This window comes from Helianthus annuus, chromosome 2 (assembly GCF_002127325.2).
Source record: "Helianthus annuus cultivar XRQ/B chromosome 2, HanXRQr2.0-SUNRISE, whole genome shotgun sequence".
Taxonomy (NCBI): domain Eukaryota; kingdom Viridiplantae; phylum Streptophyta; class Magnoliopsida; order Asterales; family Asteraceae; genus Helianthus; species Helianthus annuus.
Genome location: NC_035434.2, coordinates 98,956,521 through 98,972,233, shown reverse-complemented (window position 1 = coordinate 98,972,233; position 15,713 = coordinate 98,956,521). Strand labels below are relative to the sequence as shown.

Genomic DNA, 15,713 nt, shown 5'->3' with positions numbered 1-15,713 from the left:
TACTCCTTATATTTTGGGGGCAATTGTTAGGGCTGGATTTTTATGACATATGATCCTTACATGTGATCCTAACCAGTGATCCTTATTTCTTTGGCAGATAGTGATCCTCAGAAGAGTTCCAGGATCAGGATCACGGACCATCATAGGGATCCTCATGCTAACAGTTGTTTTCATTGGATTTAATGTTATCTTGCAGGAATGTCTAGCAGGATCCGCTCTTAGCAACGTAATCAAGGGACTCGTCTTTACAACTTTGGCATATGCTTAATCAGAGATGAACATTGTAGAGGATATGGAAACTCAGCATGATTTAAGGGAGATAATTTAGGCTAGATTTACTTTTATTCCTAAAGGGGTAATGAGCTGATAGTTAGTCTATTTACCTAAAATAGGGCCACTCACACTTGTATATATAGCACTCTTCCACATTCGGAAGACACACAACACATTCCTCACACGCTTAGACACAATACTATAGTGATCCTTGTACTCAGCTCGTTACCATCCGAAGTTGTAATCATTATTTGTTATATTGAAGTTTGGTGATCGGTAGTTGCCATCACCCGAGGTTTTTTATGCCGGAGATCATTCATTGATCAAGGGCTTTTTCCTCGTATAAATCCTTGTGTCACTTGCATATTTCATACTAAAGTGATCCTTTACTTTTTCATCAAACCAAGCATCATTCCCCGTTTACATAGAGTTTGGTTGCATTATCCTTGTGTGATTTTTTGACCAAAACAAGTAGGATTGGGTATACTACTAAAATCGTCACAGGGGGACATAATACCCCAGGCTATTAGATGTGAATTTCCTGTCACTGATAATGAAGCAGAATATGAGGCTTTGATTTGCAGGATTAGAATTGGCTAAGAACATGAATATTAAAAGTTTGCGAGTATATGTTGACTCCTTGTTAATCACTAATCATTTTAATGGATCCTATGCAGTTAAAGGTGGGAAGTTAATCGAATACCTCGGTATTCTCAAAAAATTAGCAGGATATTTCGATGTTTTTACACTTGAACAGGTACCAAGAGAGGATAATGCTGAAGTGGATGCCTTGGCAAACTTAGGATCATCAGTCAGGATACCGGAGGGAACCCAAATACCGATACTTCATATCCTGTATCCTGCCATGGATCCCTTCAAAGCTCAGGATAAAGAGGTAACAAGCACTCGGGATCCTGGTCATGATCCTGAGAAGGATACTGGATCCTGGATGACTCCAATCATAAGATATCTCAAGGAATGACACATTCCTGAAGACGAAAATCCTAAGGCATTTAGGATGAAGGTATCATGATTCACCATTATAAATAATATTTTGTATAAGAAATCTCTTGCAGGTCCATACCTAAGATGCTTGAAGGATCCTGAGGCCATGGAAGTGCTTCAGGATATACACGAAGGAGATTGTAGTAACCATACTGGGGGCAGATCTTTATTCTCAAAAGTGTTGAGAACAGGATACTATTAGCCGACAATGAAGAAAGATGCTGCAGAATACGCTCGAAGATGTGATGCATGTCAGAGGCATAGCAACATATTGCATCAACCGGCTAAACCATTATATCCTATAGCTTCCCCTTGGCCATTCATGAAGTGGGGAATGGACATAGTAGGAAAGTTGCCAAAAGCTCCAGGAGGAAAAGTTTTTATGCTAGCGATGACTGACTATTTTTCTAAATGGGTTGAAGCTGAAGCATTTGTCCAAGTTAGAGACCAAGAAGTAGTATCCTTCATAAAGAGAAATATCCTGACCAGGTTTGGAGTACCAGCTGAGATAATCTGTGACAATCGTTCTCAGTTCATAAGCAAGAGGACTACTGACTTTTGCAAGAGTTGGGGAATCAAAATGATCACATCTATCCCGGTACATCCTCAAGCAAATGGGCAAGCAGAATCCTCAAACAAGATAATAGTCAACAACCTAAAAAAGAGACTAGGAGCTAAGAAATGAAGATGGGCAGAAGAGCTACCCTTTGTTTTGTGGGCTGATAGAACAACAATAAAGAGTGCAACTGGCCAAACCCCTTTCTCCTTAGTATTTGGAGCAGAATTGGATACTGTGGATGAAACAAGAGATGCAGCAAAGCTAAGGATGGCAGTATATCAACAGAGGATATCCAGAGCATACAACAAGAATATAAGGACTAGAAGGTTCCAAGTCGAAGATTGGGTGTTAAGGAAAGCTCTTCAGAATACTACGAATCCTGCTGATGGAAGGTTGGCTCCAAAGTGGGAAGGACCCTATGAGACTGAATCGGAATCCGGAAAAGGAGCATACCAGCTTAAGAATATGGAGGAGGATATACTACCAAGATCCTGGAATGCCATACATCTCAAAGCCTATTTCAAGTGAGTTTAGAATTTAATTTCTAACTCAAGATGGTATGAATTCTATCTCTTTTAAATATAATTTATTTTATTTGAACCCAATACTAACTTAAGCATCGGAGGGGTGTTAGCCAAGCTAACACCCACCTTAGTTTACAATTGTTTTACAGCATATGCTCCAGGATATGGCTCCAGGATATGCACTCAGGATAACTCGAAAGATTAGAGGATTGGCCCCCTCTCTCACGTTTAAGGGATCCTGATCCCTTCAAAGGTTTAAAGGTTTTCACCTTTCTCACGAATTGGGTTTAAACACCCCGCCTGGAGCGCAAGTTATCCAGGGATAGTTCAAGGTGGCGGGACCAGTTCATGTAAAAGTGGCTGACAATTTCGTTACTGTTAGCTATACCCTGGATCCTTAAGGTATATGAGGATTGATCACCCTCTCTCGCGAAAGGGTATTTTCATACTCTCTAAGGTTTAAAGGTTTTCACCTTTCTAAGTCTTGGAGTTTATACACTCCCACCTGTAGCGCACGAAAACAAGAGTGTTTTCACACTCTTCTAAGGTTTAAAGGTTTTCACCTTTCTAAGTTTTGGGGTTTCCACATCCCCGTCTGTAGCGCACGAAAATTTGGGATTTTCCCCAGGATACTAAGGGTTTATTCCCAGTACAGTAAGGGTTTATCCCTAGTAGAACTAAAGTTTTTAACAAAGATTGCAAAGATATGACAAGCTGTGATTACACACGTTCTTTGTGGATAAGAAGCTACGAAGTTTAATCACAAAGTGAAGAAATACTCAAGTATGTCATGCACTGATGCAATATCCCGCACAGATAGGGGACATCCATGCCGGGGACATTGCAAAGGATTCAAAGGTTAAGGTTGGAAATTATTGCCTAAGTGTTTCTGGTATGATTAATTATTTTTCAAGTCTTGAAAACCTTATCTAAATGATCTAAGTTTTATATAAAATTATATTCAACCAAGTTTTGTTTAACATTTTGATGATAAAAGTATTGAACAGTATCCTGACCAGGATATTTGATCAGGATATTCAAAACATACCTTTCAAAATAAAAACATAACAACAACGAATAAGGCTAAAAGGTTAGTTTATTATTATTATTGGTCCAAAAGATTGTATTCTTGGTTTCATCTCAAAAAGAGACCCATTCACCAAGAACACAATTAAGTTTTTAGAGCATATTTACATAAACAGTTGAACGCTTCGTCCTGAAAACACAGGATCCCTCCACCTTCAACTATCAAACTATTCTACTTGCAGGAAATTAAAATTGTTCTAAGTGCAGGACGACCAGATGATTTAGACCCTACAAAATACAGGTATCATTAAAGACAAACTAACCAGGATACAGGTTCAGTATATGTGTACGGGATACAGGATCTGGATACTTACCTTATTAGGGAAGGAGATCATGGGCTCGATGGATTCCATGAAGCCAAGATCACCATAAGAGAAACCTTCGGCAGCAGCAGCAGAGGGCTTAGAGCTGATGGCAACATATGGATCCTTTTTCACCAAAGCAGGCTTATAAAAGCTGTCAAGCTCCTCTAGATCAAAAGTAGCAGGGTCCTTGATGGAATCTACGTAAAAGGGAGTAATTCTAATTTCATTACATGATAGTATTCTGAAGTAACCAAATCTATGCAGGAATATTTAGAACATATATCCTTACCAGACATGTTGGAATGACTAAAAAATATATCCGTTGGAATCAGGATATCCAACAGTTATATCTTGGGGACAATTGTTATGGGTGAAATTCTGAGCCCATATCCTGACTTTGTATCTTGATTTTTTATTAGTTGTATATGATCAGGATACCAGATCAGGATACAGGATCAGGATACCGGATCAGGATACCAGGCCAGGATTTGGTAACATCCTGGGTCAGTATCCTGACTATTACTAATGATTTGCTTGTAAACGTTGGTTACAAGGGACTAACGTTCATGAGGACCAAGTTATCCTGAAGACCCGCTCAAATTAGTCAGGATAAGGACGTTGATGGCGGAAGAATAGCTCTTGTAACGGTCGTCATTGAAGAAAGGCATGTTTCATGGGAGCTGGTTAAAGATATTAATGTTCTAATGGTCATGGAGGCTTAAATCCCGGAATTATGGTTAATATGCGCGTGGAAAACGAGTAGAAGCAACCCCCAACGTTCAGAATGGAATATTCCAAAGTATCCCAGAATAATAGGATAGTTTGTTAGTTTCTTTTACTATAAAAGGGATTGATCGGATCATAGGTAGGGACAACTTTTTCCACACACTTTCACTCGCACACTTTACTCTCTAGCTTCTAGCAATCACTAAACACAAACACTTGTAATCAAATTTCATTGTAACACCTAGTTGATCCGCATCATATCCTGCACCGTATCCTGAAGTTTGAAGCAATAAGAAGAACTAGGCAGCTGCGATTGTCAGCTCCCGAGGTTTTATGCCGGCGATCTAGATTGATCAAGGGCTTTCCTCGTACATCTCGTGTCATTTTCTTTACTTTTTGCTCATAGTTTGATCATAGATATAGCTCAATATCCTGAGCCGTATCCTGAAAACTGTTTTTCTAAACAACTTAACCAACATATTTTCAACACACTTTTTAGCACACTACCTCACTTAACTAATTTGATCACTTAATTGCTTCGGTAATTTTTTACTAAAACAACAACGATAAGCTACAAAAGAAGGACTGCGCGCGTAGTACAAAACGAAGAAAACGGGGCAGAGCCATAAGATGACGAGATCATTGATGATTTCATGGATTTCAGTTTTGAAATTCATGAAATGTCTCAGATGAACATTGACTTTGAAGTTGGAATGCAGACACAGAAAATGATGGATTATTGCAACACTCCTGCTCAACTTTCACCATCGGTATTCTACGACACAGCCCACGAACAACAACTAGAGGCTTCGAGAGCAAACAAAAAGGTAAGCGTAAAAAATATTAATTTAACTTATTTAACTTAATCAATTATATTTAACTTCTAGATTGATAGTATCTTAACTTGAAAAATATTACAGAATCTGTTGAAAAAGATGAAAGCAAATGTCAAAAAGTACCTTAAAATGGTTAAAGATGTTCAAGAGATGAACAACTTAGTGTCAGAAGCAAAAACTAAGTGTTTTTGGGATCCGGGGGTTATGAAGGCTTGTAAGGAGTGGGATCAGACGCTTCAGAATAATCCCATTTGTATGCCACCTGATCCGGTTCAAGAGCATGAAACTGCAGCCTCTCCTGTTCATTAAGAACCTGAAACCCCAACTTGTGAAGTTCATCATGAAGTTACTACACACGAAGAAGGTAGAGAGGATGAAGAAGCTCAAAAAGTAATATCAACAGTTTTGGTACAAATGGCATCAGAAGGTAAAACATGTGAAGTCAATATTAACACATGCGATATCATGTAAAAATTCACTACATTTATGCACATGCGAAACCCTACAAAAACACATGCGATTTGTTAAAAAACTTCAAAGTTTGATTTCACACAAATATGTCATGTATAACCCTGCGATTTTGATTCTACTGTATTAAGTTAAATATTTTGTATCTATAGGTATACTGCAACCAGATGATGGAGGAGTCACAGACACCCTTATCGCAAACATTCAAATTGTGGAACCGGGTGTATATGCTTACCAAACAACTGCCAAGGGTAATAAAACCCTTTACTTTAGGAGAAAAATTAAACATCATAAATTATTGTATATCTTAAATTACTCTGGCATGCAGAAACTGGTGAAAATGAAACTGTTGTCGAAGAGACAGTGAACTTGGCAGAATCTACACAAAAAGTCTAGAAAGAAGTGCCAGAAAAAGACCCTCAACAACTCGATACGGACGTTGAAGTTGAAAAGGAAAAGGAACCTAAATGCCCTCAGGTAACTGCTGAAGAATTGCATTCAGTTGAGTTGGTTTTGAGCATAGGACCAACATTGGAAGAAGATAAAGGAAAAAAAACAAACTAAGGGGAGAAAAACCACAAAGCCAAAGCAAGTTCCAAAACAAGTTATCCCAAAAGGGTTAAATGAACTGCTTTACAAGACAATAGAACAAGCAAAAACAAGAGCTGAAAAAAGATGTGCAGATCTTGGAGACAAATTTTGTTCCCCTTACTGCAATAGAGTGGTAAACTTGCATGAAGCACTCTTGAACCAAGAATTGAGTGTGATCCGCTTCACATTTGCTACATTTGCAGGCTTGCAGTAAGTAAAAAAACATATATCAACAAACAAACATCTAAAAATATATATACATAAAACAAAAAGTAATTATTTATTTATGACTTGCAGAGAAGAATTTTACCGATCAAAAACTGAGGTTGCAACATTCAAAGCTGTGTTTGAAAGCTTCTACAGGGAACAATACGTAGCATCGAACGGAATAGATGCATTTGTACATATTCTAAATCTTGAAGAGAAGAAAAGGGATAGAAAATCATCACCACACAGATTCTTCTTGTATTCCATAATGATGGTATGTTTTCATATACATTTTGCCATTTAGAAATTCTAAAAGTAAATGCATATTAAATGATTTCGCACACTAGTTATATCTAAAAATCGCATGTATTATGGCAGAATTTTTCCTTTTGAAACATTCTCATACTGTTCAAAATTTCGCATGTGTCATATATACTATTCGCATGTGAAAAAAATCCACTGTTTGCATTTCTCATCCTGTTTTAATTTCGCATTTGTTATATACACTCTTCGCATGTGGAAAAAAAAACCATTGTTTGCATGGCTTGGACTCTGGTTACATAAATATACAGCCGGATATCTTTTACGACGAGGAGAAATACACAGACAACCAACGACTAAAAATATTTGCCTCAAATTTTGAAGACATGTTACTGAGATATGAGGTAAAAAAAACTTGATTCGGTTGACCTGGTATTTATTCCGGTACTTCAAGGTGACCACTTCTATGTCTTGTGCTTCAACTTGAAATCCGGCAAAATTGAGCTGATTGACAATTCAGCAGCTGAACAAGAGTTTAAGGTCAGATACAAGGGGCTTCCAGACACACTGGTAATAGAAAAACTTATTCATATACATTTTATGTTTTATGTAAAAAAGCTACTAACACAATGTTGCTACGTTACAGAGAAGGGTATTGGTTTTATACCTAGAAAAGGCTTTAAAACCAACACCGGCTATACAAGAACTTGGAAGCTCAGTTATAGAAAGAAAAGACATGGATTGGAGGACGAAGAATAACGGCGTAGACTGTGGAGTGTTTACGATGCGTCACATGGAAACGTACAAAGGAGACCAAAAACCATGGGTGACAGGATTTGTGAATGAAAATGAAGTAAACAACAGACAGAAAGCAAAACTTCATCTCCTAAGGACAAGATATCTCAGCAAACTCATTCTATCAGAACACAACATACATCGTCAAAAAATAATTAAAATGGCCAATGCTTTCGACAAAAGGCCAGACAAAGACAGGTATATGAAAGATCTGGATAAGATAATCCCAGAAAGGATGAGTACATATTTTGGAAAGGGAAAGTAAACTTCATTTGATGATGTAGTTATGTTACATGTTTAAACTTGTTAGTGTTGTTAATTTCGCATATATTGGTGTTTCTAATATATTGGTGTTTCCAAATTGGCATTTGTGTTTATATTTCGCATGTGTTATGTTTGAAATCGCATGTTTCACATTGAATTATTAAATTTGCGAAATACAAGTCCATTACATAACAAAACATGCACCACAAAATAAACAAAGGTTCATTCAAAAGATGAAAGAAACTTCATTTTCATCTTCATCGAGCATCTTAAAACAGTTATTGCACCAGCCAACTCTTTCAACTGTTTCTCGTCCCTCTCACCCAAATCCACCATAAACATAACAGCAATTTCTTTAAGACTACTCACTTGCATCTGCGACAGCAAGTTAAGAATTTCTTGTCTTCTCTTCATGTTTTCTGTTACACGAGAAATGTTGGCCTCCAACATCTCTTGACATGATTGATCCTCTTGAATTTGTTGATGAATCCTTTTCCTCAAAACCTGCTTGATACTTGGTTCAGAAGAAGAAGATGTTGGTAGATCTGCCATTTTTTACATGGATGTTTGCAATAGTGATGAAACATAAATTATATAATAAAAAAAATTATTGATATGAATTATTGAAATCAATTATTGAACTGATTTATTTGATTTCAATAATTGAAACACACTGTGCGAAAATAAAAATAATTACTAATAAAGATTGCGAAATAAATAGCTACAATTGATAAGTACTTTATGGTTTGCGAAGTCCAGAATTAAACATGCGAAATTATATATTAAACTTTATTGTGTGCGAAATGAATATTTCTAATATGCGAAATTATACAACAAAACCATTCTTAACTAGTTGCATTATGTTAAAACATCATATGCGATATAACAAAACAACACATGCGATATAGGAACACAACAAGTAACCCCCAGAAACACTTATCTTCAACCCCTGATTACAAAATCTAAAAAAAATAAAAAAAAAACAAACACGGAACTCAAAACTAATATACCTATTGACGAATCCTAAATGACGAATCAAGCATTTTCGGAAATACCCGTTCTGTGTGGAATCAATAAAAAACCCTACAATCGGATTAAAGCGAAGAATAATTAAATGGGACAGTTACGAAACAAACTCCGTATCTGCATATAATTGACGGGATTCCATGGAATAGAATGTCTGATATACCCTTATTTAATTAAATTGAATCAGGACACGTGTATGGCTGTGGATAGCGCGTACATAATGTACGATAAGGAGATTTGTACCATACTCTTTACCTATATATATATATATATATATATATATATATATACTACTTTATAAAGCATATAGGAATGATAGAAATGGTCATTTGCCACTTTACAAGTCTTTGAAGCCCATTGTACAACCTGTTAAGCACAAAGTGTTGAAAAATTGTTTTCAACACATGCTGATACCCAAGCGGATCTTACCCGGATCAACTGGACCCGTTTTACGTTGATGGATCCAATATAATCTTTCTATCACTCTATCTAAACCACAATTCGTTTCATCCGCCGCTCCACCTTTCTCTACAAACCCTAGATTCTCCACCGCTCCTCCACCGCTCATCCATGGAACCGGTCGTCGCCATCACCGTCTTCTCCCCTTCTCCACTCCAACAGTCGCTTCATGATCTAGGGTTTCACTGAGAAACCAGTCGTTTCATGATCTAGGGTTTTTCTGTAGATCCGACGCTATCTCAACAGATTCAACACCAGATCCGACACCAGATCGATTTCTGTGGCTTCTTTCCCGGTGGCTTCAAGATCCGACACTATCTCAGTAGATCCGACACCAGATCTACTGGTTTGACTGTAGGGTACCTTTCTTTTTACCATATCTTCTTATTTTTTTTTTTTTGTTATTTGAATCTAATCTGGGTAATGTTTCAGATCTTCCGTTTGGTTGTGGGTTCGTCAACGATGGTGGTTCTGGGTGGAAGATCTAGCCAGATCTATGGCTCTGTTCTTTGTAAGTATATATTTTTGTATTGATTAGTGTTTTTATTTTCTTGAAATAGAAATTTCTACGATCTGTGTTGGTTTTGTGTTTTTTTAATGTTTTGTGAATGGATATACGAAGAAAGTATATAGTTTTGTCTTGATTAGGGGTTTTTGTTTTCTTGAAATAGAAATTTCTTGGAGGATCTTAAGCTCAGGTGCAACGGGAAATGTGAATAAGGGTTCCAAATTTTCCAACTTTAATATTTAATTTAAAGTTTTATGATTTGGTCATTACATTTGCTTTCTTGGAAGAAATAAGATCTCTTATACTAATTAGAGTTTTTGTTTTTGTTTTCATGAGATAGCAGTTTCATGGGTGATTTTAAGTTCAGAAGGAAGAAGGAGGAAGAAGGAACTGAGACTGAAGATGTTCTTGATGATGGAATCGTGAAAAACATACAAATCTTATTGCTTCTTCAGGTTGCGGTTGCCTATGAAAGTATGAAAATCTACCAAGCAAACTGCGGTTAACCCTGTTAATTATAGTTTGCTATTTAAAATGTGTTTCGGAGAAAAAAAGTGTAATGTGTTTATTCAAAATTGGAGTAAAAAGTTTAATGTGTTTATTCGCGGTTAAACCTGGTAATTATGGTTTGCTATTTAAAATGTGTTTTGGAGTAAAGAAGTGTAATGTGTATTCAAAATTGTTTGTTTCGCTCACAAGTGGGTCGACATTGCTGGTACTGAGGCTGATTTTGAAGCTATAAATATGTGGCTAAATGGGTCGGTTTGGGTAACGGTTCAGATGGGTAAGCTCGATATGTGGCTGAAAGACGGATTCCATTTGTTGCTCTTGATGTGACAAGGTATAAAGTCATTTATATTTTTTATGTGCTAAATGGGTTAAAGAGATGAGGATTCGAGCTCTGGAGATGGTGTCAGAACTCAAAGAGCGGATAAACAGGTACATTTGCTTTTCTAGACTTCTTAATTTGCAGTGTTTTTAGTGCAAATGTGAATATTTTCTTTACTTGTGACAGGGCCTTCTGGTTTTTGCTATCGGTGTAGGCCTCAGCGCATTTGACAAAGCATCCGTAAGACTTCGTTATACTGAATTGTGAAGTGACTCAATGGTATAAGTTTGAAATATAATGATATATATAATCTAAATGATAATTTGCGGGTCCACTATTATCTGCAGTCGCACATTCAAATCAATGAATTCTACCGAGGAGTTCGTGATTCGCAGCTGATCGGATTATCCGGTTACACAAAAGAGGTTACATTTATTCATTATTCCATTGTTTTCGGTTTTCAGTTGGAATCTTTTCATTTTGCTCACTTATTTCTACTTGTGACAGGGCCTTCTGGTTTTTGCTATCGGTGTAGGCCTCAGCACATTTGACAAAGCATCCGTAAGACTTCGTTATACTGAATTGTGATCGTGTGATTCTGGTGCAGTCGCACATTCGATGGTATAAGTTTGAAATATAATGATATATCTATACTACTGAATTGTGATCGTGTGATTTTGTTTGTTTAATATGATTGTTATTGAGTGAACTCTGTTTATGAAGCTGTGATTGACTGATTTCATGTTGTTTCAATATCGGATGTATTGTTGCAGCTGATGAAAGGAGGATTAGATGAATAATAACTGTTTTGTTATGTTTTGTTTGGTTAATTTGATTGTTATTGATTGAAACTTGTTTATGAGCTATGATTTCATGTTTTGAATCGGATATGTCGCTATACGAGGAACCGTCTACTGAAAATGAAAGTATAGCAGTTGCTTGTGATGATGGGTGTGTGTGATTATATAATATCTCAGAATCAGATCAATTAAACTACTTCAAATCGCTTCCAAGAGTCAATGGTGAGATAACACTTACTGTTCCTGTTACTACTTTTCCATTTTTTATTATAATTTGTGTATTTATTGTACTTTTTAATCGTTTATGTGTAGGACGTGTGTTAAGTGTCGCTTGGAGTCCAGATGCTAAAAGGATATATTCAGGGAGTAGTGATGGTAAATATATCATTATTTTAAATGGTACAGGTGAATAGGTAATTGATGAAATTTATGTAAAGATGATGAAGTTAAAGTAGCCAATGCTGATGCAATAGAGTATAGACGCGTAAGGAATACAAGTTAACGAGTCATGATGCAGTCGATTATTATATCTTAGTGGCTAAACTTTCGCCTCTTCTTTTGTTTTTAATGTACATGCAGATTTGTAAGGCGGGATCACTGGATCCTAAAAAGGCAAACAGGAAAATATTGGTCATTGCTGTTATGTCTTTTCCTACAGGTGAATATGCAGAAGATGAGGACAACACTATTGTTGCCACTGGTTCAAAAGACAAGTGTGAAACTCTGGAAGGTAATTTACTAATTTTACATTTTTTTTACTTATAACAGACTTTTGGAATTCACAACTTCAAGATAATGTTCTCTTTAAATGTTTACGTAGAGCCACGTGCAGAGAACCTAAAGATTGCAGCTTATAGAACTCTTCTTGGACATACTGCTTCTGTGCAAAGTGTTGCAGCACAGCCTACTGCGAATATGGTCCTCTTTTTTCCATCTGTTTCAGTTTTCATTTCTACGTTACATACATTCTAAGTATTATTTTTATTTGATTTACAGGTGTGTTCTGGTTCTTGGGATTTTAGAGTAAAATGCCATTTTCATCCCTGAGGTTTGGCTACTTTTGCGAATTTCGGCCAAAGATTTTTTTTCGCATCTGGATCCAAAAGGTTTGAAATCTTGCCATTTTTACCCGACTTTTTAATAAAAAACAACTAAAAGACAGAAATGCCCCTCATTTAACAAAGAAAAATGGATGGGGTTAATGAGTCGGATAAAAATGCCAAGATTTCAAACCTTTTGGATCCAGATGCAAAAAAACAAACCTTTGAACGAAATTCGCAAAAGTGAGATGCTATTTTCATGTAGGTCTCACAGAACATGCAAATCCGCTTTCATATGCCGATGTTGTAACTGGTACGTCGGGCACTAATATTAGTTATATTAGACGGGCCAGTGGTGCAACCATTGCTATACAAACTAGAGGTGTTCCTGATGAACTGACTATTGAGATTAACGGTTCAGCTTCACAAGCTCAGACAGCTCAGCAGTTGTTACAGGGATAGGGAATCAAAAGGTTAGTTAGTATACTTGAAGCACAATAGACAAATTCATTCTTTTTTTAATTCATATTGTGTAGATATTAAGCTTTTTGCATGTGTGTCTCACTAAAGCTTTATATTGTTCTGGTGTTTCAGTTTTTGTATTATACAGAGCCAGCTTGTGGCTTTTGTTAGTTTTCTTTAATAGTGTGTATTCTTTCAAGTTGTGAAGTAAGTCTTTTTTTTTTTGCAGTTCAAGCTGTGCAAGGTTCGCTCGGTCCAGTTTGGTTCAAAAGGGATTCCTTACATCGACACCGACGATGGTCGATCCATTCGCTACCCAGATCCTCTCATCAAAGCTAACGACACAATCAAACTCGACTTGGAATCAAACAAGATTGTTAATTTCATCAAGTTTGATGATGGGAATGTCGTGATGGTTAGCAGTGGGCGCAACACTGGTCGTGTTGGTATCCTCAAGAACAGGGTGAAAGGATATTAGTCCTCGCTGCAACCAATCGTTCGTTTGACCTTGATGAGGCGATTATTAGACGTTTCGAGAGAAGGTAATCACTGATCGTTATCTTGCACACTACATATCTTTCTCAATAACTTCTTATAAGATGTTTCTGTTTCTGTGACGATGAATATGATTATGGTCGGGCTACCGTATGTGGAAAATCGGGAAAAGATATTGACGACGCTTTTGGCTAAAGAACAGATCGATGAAGGATTGAACTTAAAAGAGGTTGCGAATATGACAGAAGGATATACAGGAGAAGAAACGCTTCGCTGAGAGCAGTGAAGGGCCCGAGTCTCCAGAAGAAAATACAGAGGAGAAGGTGATCAGGATCAGGCCCTTGAATATGGAAGACTTCAGGGAAGCCAAGAATCAGGTTTGTTAATAATTTTATTACGCTAATAAGCCGATGAATAGATAAAATAGGTTTCAAAGGTTGTATGAGTTAAACTTTGAGTGACTTCCAAGTTTCAACCTATTTTACTCTTTAGGGTTGCTGATGACCTGTCTCCGTCTATTGTTTTCATCGATGAAATTGACGCTGTTGGTACAAAGAGGTATGTTTATGGATATCTTTATAAATCTTGGAAGATTTGTTACGAGAAAGAGGGCTAACTAGGGTTCTTGATGCAGACACGATGCCCACTTAGGCGGTGAACCTGAAATTCAAAGGACCATGTTGGAGTTATTGAACCAGTTGGATGGTTTTGATTCGAGAGGTGATGTTAAGGTGATACTTGCAACTAACAAGATTGAAAGTCTTGATCCGGCTTTGCTACGTCCTGGTCGTATTGATAGGATGATAGAGTTCCCGCTTCCCGACATTAAAACAAGAAGGCGTATATTCCAGGTACATTGTCACAGGCTCACAGTTATGTCATATATTTACAGTTTGAACCTTGCAGATAAAAATCATAAAATGCCCATTTTAGCTGTTATTATAATTGCTGGATAATTGCTGGATTCACTTTCGTATTGAAGATTCAAAATACTGAATCTATATCATATAGTAAGAAAAATGAATTTTGATGGTCAATGTAAATTATATATAATATAAAAAGTGGTGGCCGGTATCTACTAACCGGCCTCCAGTTTTTTTTCATACATATGTGTGTGTTTCCACCTCCACAGCCACGTTATCTTATTACGTTCAGAGTTGTGGCGTGGTACAATCGACATATGCATGTTGAGCGTTATTGGAATGATAAGTATAACCTTTGTCCACGTTTCCAAACACTTACATTAAGAATGCATTTCAGTCGTTAACCTGATTTAGTTTGGTGAGGATTTTAAGACCTGTAAGTTGTTTTTTTTTATTTTGTTAACAGACTAGCATCTGAATGGAGCTATGGGGCTGTGAGGTGATGCTTCAAGCTGGTGCCGTTACCGTGGAAGGTTGTGGGACAAGCAGTTTACTGGTATGACCAATGTGCCCAAAAAGAAATAGATGAACTTTAACTTTTAATGGCAAAAGTTGTGATTTTATAAACTTCGTTTTGACCTAAATCCCTTTTCCATACAAAAACCAAAAAGTTTGCCATGTATATACACTTAAGTTAAATGCTATTGTAAAGCTTAAAAACATTCATTTCAAATCTGAAGTTGCGTCTTTCTAACTACTGTTGTCTGAATGTTGCCGCTGAGTTTTGGTTCCGAATTTGCAATCTCCGAGGTTTATGTTGCCACCATCCAAGATAAGCTTCATCCGCTTTAGCGCTTTATCTTATTTTCTTTTATCAATTTGTGCAGCCTTTGCCACCAAATTAGGTGTGGATTTGGTCAGAAGGGCGTTACCACTTGCTCACCAGATGATGACCCAAGGAGGGAGGGCGTATACCACTTGCTGAGAGTATATTGCAACTGACTTTAGAAATTTGACTTTTTGGTTGACACTTTTTGGGGTTACTTATAGTATGCAAGATGTAAATTGAGTTATAAAATGTAAAATTTTATTTTATTCAATGTATTCATAGCTTAACTTGAACATACTTTGTCTTTTTGTACTTTAAGACATGGCCTGGGTTACATTTTCTTATTTGTGTGTTTTTTTTTATTATTTAATTAAGATCCGTAAGGCTCATGGCATAGATAGAATACATCAATGCTACGAATAAGAAAACTATTGGCATAGATAGACCACGCCTATGCGACGAATTAGAAAATAACAAACGTACAATATAATATATCGAGAGA

At 36.8% G+C, this 15,713-nt stretch overlaps 3 long non-coding RNA genes across 3 annotated transcripts; all 3 read left to right on the top strand.

Annotated features, from left to right (window-relative positions):
- Window positions 1-9,872: 9,872 nt before the first annotated feature.
- Window positions 9,873-10,272, top strand: LOC110915778. Its single transcript, XR_002579247.2, has 3 exons — window positions 9,873-9,896; window positions 10,057-10,107; window positions 10,237-10,272. It is a non-coding gene; the product is annotated as an uncharacterized LOC110915778 (long non-coding RNA).
- A 14-nt stretch (window positions 10,273-10,286) lies between these two features.
- LOC118489636 lies at window positions 10,287-10,964 on the top strand. The gene is made up of 3 exons (XR_004887658.1): window positions 10,287-10,367; window positions 10,674-10,832; window positions 10,909-10,964. It is a non-coding gene; the product is annotated as an uncharacterized LOC118489636 (long non-coding RNA).
- Window positions 10,965-11,051: 87 nt separating this feature from the next.
- Window positions 11,052-12,540, top strand: LOC110915772. Its single transcript, XR_004887647.1, has 4 exons — window positions 11,052-11,147; window positions 11,230-11,343; window positions 12,343-12,440; window positions 12,519-12,540. It is a non-coding gene; the product is annotated as an uncharacterized LOC110915772 (long non-coding RNA).
- The last annotated feature ends 3,173 nt before the right edge of the window (window positions 12,541-15,713 follow it).